The 7929-nt window shown below is 38.7% G+C and overlaps 1 long non-coding RNA gene across 2 annotated transcripts; it reads right to left on the minus strand.

The window, feature by feature from the left end:
* Positions 1 to 2639: 2639 nt before the first annotated feature.
* On the minus strand, positions 2640 to 7432 carry LOC122670347. 2 transcript variants are annotated; one of them, XR_006334200.1, is made up of 3 exons: positions 7161 to 7432; positions 6436 to 6609; positions 2640 to 2917 (listed from the first exon to the last, which is right to left on the minus strand). It is a non-coding gene; the product is annotated as an uncharacterized LOC122670347 (long non-coding RNA). The 2 variants fall into 2 exon arrangements; XR_006334199.1 differs by lacking the exon at positions 2640 to 2917 and adding an exon at positions 3970 to 4001.
* Positions 7433 to 7929: the final 497 nt, after the last annotated feature.

Genomic DNA, 7929 nt, shown 5'->3' on the forward strand with positions numbered 1-7929 from the left:
AAGTTGTGCTTTCTGCAATGGCTGCAGGTATACTGTACATAATCCCCCCCCCCCACGTGTAGTAGTACAGGTGGACAGAAAACGGAGATGATGTAAGAAACAGTGCAAAAGTATAATATTCCAGAATTTTCCAAAAAGTGCTAAGGGTAATGGAAACAGAAGAAATGACAATTTAGAGAATACCATAAACTTCCAAGGTGGTTATGGGTATATGCCAAAGATATGATATGTGAGGTGGTGAAGTGAAAAGAAGCAGTGGGATAATGAACCATGGACAAAGCAACACAGTAATCTACAACCTTCTTTCAATCGATCAAACTAATTCCAAAACACCAATCTCCAATGATCAGATCTGAATTTTAAAAAACAGGTCTAATTTGTAGAAGGAGAAGGCACCATTTTTCAAAAACTTGATCGATCTTTATACAAGGAAGAACAAGTGTGCAAAACTTCAATTTATAAACTCCCACATGCTAAATAGAACTGACGAAGAAATTTGGACAACAGTGGATGTAAGAAGCTTCAACAAAAAACTTGGATCAGATCTGAATTTGTGAGCAATGCTAGGATCAAGCTCTCAAAGTGAGCCGGATATGAACCAGAAAAGCTTCACATAACTGAATAGGTTCGTAGTTGCAACCAATAACCTTGGAACACACTGCTGTAATCCCAAATATGCTGATCTCCAGGGTAGTAGATGCGAGTCTTTAATAATGAAAGAAATTCGATCTCCAATAGTAGGATACTCAGTCTCAATGACAGGGCAGCAGTGGTCCTCATAAAGGCAGCAGTAACATGTCAACTAGTCATGCTTACAGAAGCCAATCAATACAACCAGCAATATATGTAGTAAAGCTCAATAGAACCAGCAAGTATAGATTAAATAACCCAACAGATCCATAGGTAGTTGAAGCAGCCAATCACATAGGAACAAGTAAAAAAAAGGTTGATAATTGGAGAATGATGCTGAAATATGGGTTGAATACTCCTCTGATAGTTATAAAACTCTCCTCAAAAAATCTGCCAGAGTGGACTGCCCTAACCCTTTAATCGATTATAGGCAGGGTTTTGTAAAAAACCCTGAAAGTGAAGATCGATTGTAGGGAAGTGGGCTTCAACAAAAGTGATGATGACTTGTCAAAGGTGATGTCTTCTGGTAATAGATGTTGACTTCAACTGCGAGAATGGATTTCCAGTTCGAATAACCAATCTTCTTGGTGATTGAGACTTGATCTTCAATTGGGAGAAACACAAAAAATTGCAGAAAAAATAGGGCAGCAGCTATCTTGTGTAATAGAACTTCTTCAAGCCATGAATAGTTGAAGTAGAATGTCCCTCTTGATGGTAGAAACACCTCCAAAAAACTCTAGCAGCAGCAAACAACCCTAACCCTAAAATCGATATGTGTCAGGGTTTTGTAAAACCCTGAAAAGGAGGATCGATTGGGGTTAGGGGTCTTCAAACACTTGGAAAGAGGCTTATACTGAGGCCGAGTGGTCCTTGTAGTTGGAGTAATCATACCTCCAAAAACAACAAAAACTGAAACCTGTAACTCTAATTTCGATTTGAGTCAGGGTTTTAGCAAGTAACCAAAAATAGCAGGTTAAGAAGGTTTTGCTGTAAAAACAAATCCAGCCATCAGAAAGTGTCCAAACTTAGGTCGAGTAGGGCTTGTAGTAGTAGGGAATCACCACCAAAAAGTTAGCTACATCTGAAAAGGGAAACCCCAAAATTGATTGGAGTCAAGGTTTTGAAAAACCCTAACAAGTTGAGATCGATTTGGGTATGGAGGCTGGAAAGTTAATAAAAGATGGAGAGAAAGAAAAAAAAGGAAGGAAGACTATGGAATAGGGTAGAAGAGTGCGGGAAAAGGCTGCATAGGAGGCTCCAACAATAGAGGATCAGTCTTCATTAGGTAGAAATCAGATCTCCAAAAATTCTGGACAGCTCCAATATCGCAGGTATGGCTCCAGCAGATTTCGAACAGAAATTTTTTAATATAAAAAGGTAGAAAGGGAGGGGGGCAGCAACTAAATCATTGATATGCTGTGTTTACCTCATTAGTGCTGCTCCTTTACAAGGTTGAGAGGAAGAAGAACAGAAGGAGGAGAAGGGAGAAGTCGATTGAAGAGATGGATTAGGGTTTTCTTTTTCTTTTTCTAACCTAGATCAGACCAACTTTGATACCATGTTGGCAGAATCGTGGGCTAGAAAAGAGAGACTGAGAGAATAATTGCTTAGCTTCATTGATAGGTAAGCCCCTCTATTTATAATAGAGGGGAAAGTTACAAGAGACTAAAATAGGCGATGTGGGACTAAAACCCACATAGCCGACTTACACTTAATAACATAAAAATAACCCCAAAAGGACCAGAATACCCCCATGGTATTCTGGAGTACATTCTTCTAACAGGATGGTTTGCCACAAAGATTAGCTGCCTATGTTTACATAGTTGTCAATTCCTATGGGTTTAAAATATTGATTACAGCCATTATTATTACATTATTGTTTACAATAGTATTTCGTTATAATTTAAAAAACATTAACCATTTTTGTCAAATTAAATATATAAACATTAAAGTAAAAGTTCAAACATAAAAAGAACTCAACAAGATACTGGCGATGGCTACACTAGTGTGGTTGCTTACTTCTGAACTGTGGCCTGACACATGCTAAAAATAAAGACACCAAAACAACTGCAAGTACATTTATAATATATACTAAATTAATTCTCCTAAAAAAATGAGAATACACACCTGTCTTTTTCCAGACTGTGGAGGACTTTATCCCAACTTTCCAAAGGGGCTTCGTATATCAGATGACAAGAATTACCCAATATAGCCAATTTTGTTGTGTGGATGCCTCGCTAGAGTAGGACCACTTCTAAACAGTTATCTGAACCACCAGCCGGCAGTCCTGTATCCAAAGTATAGGAAAGCATTGCACTCTAAAGAACAAGGCTAACACTTTAAGCAATCCATGATAACCAAAAGTACATACGAATAAGAGGTTGGAAACAACTTGAGACAATCACCTTCAGTGGCCAAGGTTCAACAGAAGCAAAAGAGGGCATAACCAAATGCTAGTGATGTCTTCAGTTACTACATATGTGTTCCAAGGATTAGTGCTTTTTCTTATTTTAACAAGTAAAGATATTTTATTAACAGGTTCTCTTTGTACCCTGGACCCACTTCAACACTCTCCCATCTACCTCTCCACTTCCCGCCCGACCCGTCAAATATTAACTCACATGCCAAGCAAACAAAGACACTAACCCCCCTCCCCCACCCCATTCACCAGTATTAAGGTCGTTCCTTATGGATTGGAGAATGATGCAACTTAGAGGAAAAGATGTAGAGAATTTACAACTGTCTTTCCAGATCAAGATGTTTCTAGTTTTCTTTACATGCACTGTGGTCAAATCAGGCAAAAGATCAGTCAAAATGATCAAACCCAACGAAAGAAAAGGATCAAGATGACCACAGGAAGAGAATCATATTTAAACCAACAATTGATTTCTTAGCCTTCCTCCACTAAGTTCTTTTCTTTTGTTGCCTTACGCACTCATCTCCCACTGTACATATTTTAATTGAAACTTCACAGCTTCAGCTTCTTCTCTCATTTGCTTTGCATCCTCAATTGCTTGGATGTGAGCCAAATGCTTCTTTCCAGTAAGATGCTGCTGCAAACAGTCCCAGTTCATGCAAGGCACACCACAAAGTTCACACCAAAGTGGTTTCTTACTATTCTCTTGACCATTGGTCTGACCCCCCTCCAACTCTTTTAGTTTGGCCTGGTGCTTACTGCCTTGAAGGTGCTGCTTAAGATTGAATGAACTTGAGCAGGGCACTTGGCAGATCTCGCAGTTAAAAAGGAGTGGTTTCTTTTGAAGGGGCTGGAGAGTGTAAGATGGTTTTTGTTGTTGAGGTGGCAAGCGTCGCCGGTTGCTGGATGGTTCTTTTCTTTTCACCCCAACAAGACTAGGATGCTGAGATGCATCCTGGGATATAACAAAATGTTGTTAAGTGAACAAAAAAAGAGCTTAAAATAACAATAACTCTGCAGTACCTAAAAATATATATTATTGAATATGTTGAGCAAAAACCAAAAATACAAAGAAGAAAATGAGAACCATCATTTTGTAATGTTGCCAACATATAAGCCAGTGCTTTATATTTATACACTATTCAAACCACCAATAAAGTTCAAATAAACAGACACCTTTTAAAGGGAAGCAGATATTAAGGTTTGAAAACCATACCAACCTGAAATTTATTGGGCAGCCTTGGTTGTAGAAAGTAAGACTTTAGAAAGCTCTAGGGTGGAATCAATACAGTATGGAAACAAATCCACATCTAATCATGCTTCAACAAAGAGCATTACAGTAGATATGCGACATATCATCCTTTGAATCTTCCTTGGAAAAAACATTAGTAAGTAGACATTGACTACATGCATGGAAGTTTCTACTTGGATAGCTACCTGGTGGAATCTCCAATTACTATACGTTGATTAATGAAAACTATATTTGAAGTGATTTAAGCAGAGGGTAAATTTGTAAATTTGATAACATAACTAAACACGCACAAGTGCAAAACAAAATGAGAAGTGAAAACCCTAATCTCCCATTCTCGAATTCTTTCTTTCGGCCTTCTCTAGTTCTCTCAACTCTCAAGTTCTCTGCAGCATTGACGGGTGACGGCTGTGCTTCTACCTTCTGGCCTTCTGCAATCCATTCATCGGTTTCATCCTCTTGCTTTGCTTGAACAGAGCACTTCTATTTCAACACCAAGATGAAGGGTAGGATGCTCAATTGCAGAAGATGAAGGGAAAACGAAGGGTACGGCAAGACAAGGAAAACCACAAGAGAATTTTTCCTCTATTATGGAACTTATATGCAGAGAAATGTTTAGTTAATATTGAAGAATTCCATGGATTTCTCTGTTTCTTTAATACAGCCAACTTGGCGTAGCAGATTTCTAATGCCATCAACCCCTTTCTGTTTGTGGACCTTGCTCTTGCACCTGAACTCTAGAAGAACTGAACTCTGGAAGACATTGTACCCTTTTTATACCAAATTCATACCGATTTCTATACCAAATATATACTGTACCAAAACCATACCACGTCAGTACGGTATCGGTATTAGAAATACACATCAAATCCGGTACGGTACGGTATCGGTAACCCAGTATACCATACCGGATTACCGATATCGTACTGATTGACACCCTTAGTTACACCTTCCATCTTGCACAATAGAAATGGAACTCAACAAAGTTCACCAGATGGACAAGAAGCAAAGCACCCCCTTACTATATATATATATATAAAAAGAGAGAGAGAGAGGAAAAGAAGAATTAGAAGAAACTGATTCCCTAGTTATTTTCCATGGAAGATGATTTCTCACTTTATTAGAAATTTTTATTTCTAAGACTGCACACAATTTCACAACTTTTTTTTTCTTGTTTCTATTTATATAAATCTGTAAGTTTTTCTAAGACAAGAAAATGAGAAAAACGACAACCATGGAGAAATAACAGGTGGCTCTAAGACGAACAATATTTTGCCAAATTCATGGTTACCTTTACTGCTTCAAATCATACCTACAAAATGTGTATTGGGGGGGGGGGGAACAATTTTAGAATTCAGATTCTGATCTTTATGGTGTAAACACTTTACAAAATTGCCACTAATACCAGAATTTTCGTCCAATTACAGTCTAGTCAGCCAACTCTCTCAAGGTGTTTTCCCCTCCCCTTCGGGAAGTGGATACCATGCCGAGCATCTCTTCTATCTACTGAAGAACACTGTATGCCAAGCGTACCGATATGTAGCTAGTGTTGGCATCAACCTTTGGTACACCATAGATGCACAAATGCAGAACGCGCAACTGCAACAGCAAGGACCTCTCAGGTATAGGGACAAAACAACCATCAAAGATTTTTGTTGCTCAAACAACCGGTGGTATTCCATACAAGAATCTCGATTGCTGATCACATTCAACAACTACAACAATATGAATGCTCACATTTATATTATGCAATCAAATTGCCAGAATTTACAGTGTAACAACCATAAGAACAGAATGCCCAATTCTGTCCCTAGTTGTGAACACTTTAAAGTCATACCTAGGGAAACTATTGCACATAAAATATCAACGTAAATTAATAAATTCAATCTTTATTGAAATGGACATGGTAGACACACATATATCAATATGTATACAAGGGCTTGTTTAAAGAGAGAACCAAAGGAAATGAGCAGTGAGAGCATAAATAAAACATGTTCAGCACGCAAAATGAAACAGTCTAGACTCTAGAGTTTACAAGCTGCACCATGACAGATAGAGGACTCACCTGGGAACACAGAGGGGCTTGCCTAGAGTTACATGGAGTCTGCAAACTCAACTGCCCCATTTTCCATGGACTCACCTGGGAACGCAGAGGGGCTTGCCTAGAGTTTACATGGAGTCTGCAAATTCAACCGTTCCATTTTCCTTCGATATGCCAGCTCCCTCTTCATTGCAAGCTCAAATGACATTTTCTTTCTCGGCTCTGTACCGCATGAGGGATGATCTAGCAACGGTAGACCAGTGGTAATGGGTCCTGCAACAGGGAGCTGCATATGTCAGACAAAATATATTTTTTTCAATATAATCCAAGCAAAAAAAAACGTAGATAATCTCAAACGGAAGGCAGCTGCATTGAAAACCATCAGTGGAACATGTACTCACAACCATTTCCATGGAACTCATAATTGATAGTATACAACCACTACGATCACCAAATCACTCATTTCATGCCATCATCAGACAATCCAGTAAGAGAAATTTTTTGCCCTTTTTCTTTTGGCACTCATTTACACCACAAACACTAAAATTTTAATAAAATGTAACAATTTAATCAAACAAAAGAGAGGTGTTTTTTGGGTTCAAGACATAAACATCTCGATCCCTTAAGCTATGAAACTTTACAGACACCAGAAAATCAGGACTTCAACTCCAAGCATCAGATAGAAATCAGGAAGGAGTTTACTACACCCCATTAAATCAAATAATAAAGTACCCTAAGAGACGGAACTCTAGATCATTGTATAAATGGGTGAAGCAAAAGTAAAGTGAGTGAATAGGGATGGAGTATCAGGGGTGAGAGCTCACCTTCCAAGGATCGAACTGTACTGAGAACTTTTCCTTTGGATAAGCTCGAATTAGTCCCAGATCTTGCTCTATAATTCGTCTTAAAATCCATTAACGCCCTGACTAGGGCTGAAGAAGCTAAACCCTCTTGCTCGTTCTCCTCAATGATTGACAAGAAAACCCTATACCTTACCCTCAGGCAAATGCACACACAGATTAGATGTAACCAGTCACCCCCTTCCCCAAATCACACACACAGAGATCGAGGATCGAGAGAGAGAGAGAGAGCCGAAGGGGAATGGAATGGCTAGTGGCAACAAGAGCGAGAGTGGAGAAAGAGTGTGATAGGTGGAGTTCGATAAAAGTCATGAGTTGCGTTCCACTCCGGAAACGTTTGTCAGTTTGTCAGTTAATGGTAATGGAAATATTGTGGCGGGTAGAGTAACTGCTTTAGTTGGTTATCTATCTGTCTATCACTTCTTTTGCTCTTTCATCTTTTTATTTTTTTTTAATGGGAAAATGAACTCTGGTTATCGGAAGATTATCCTCTCAAATTCCTTTGAAGTGAGGCAATGCGGCATATAATCCCTAGTTATCTATCTGTCTATCACTTCTTTAATTCCTTATCCTTATTTTTTTAATGGAAAAAGAACTTTGTCCGAAGTGTCCCTTATGCCAGCACTCTCATGAGTCTGTCTCTATCCTCTCTGTGTGAAAAAATACTTCTACCCCTTGTTTTAAATAAAAGAGAGATAGACACATGGGAGTATTGGCGTAGGCCACACTCCCT

The sequence above is a fragment of the Telopea speciosissima genome, chromosome 8 (genome assembly GCF_018873765.1).
Source record: "Telopea speciosissima isolate NSW1024214 ecotype Mountain lineage chromosome 8, Tspe_v1, whole genome shotgun sequence".
Classification (NCBI taxonomy): domain Eukaryota; kingdom Viridiplantae; phylum Streptophyta; class Magnoliopsida; order Proteales; family Proteaceae; genus Telopea; species Telopea speciosissima.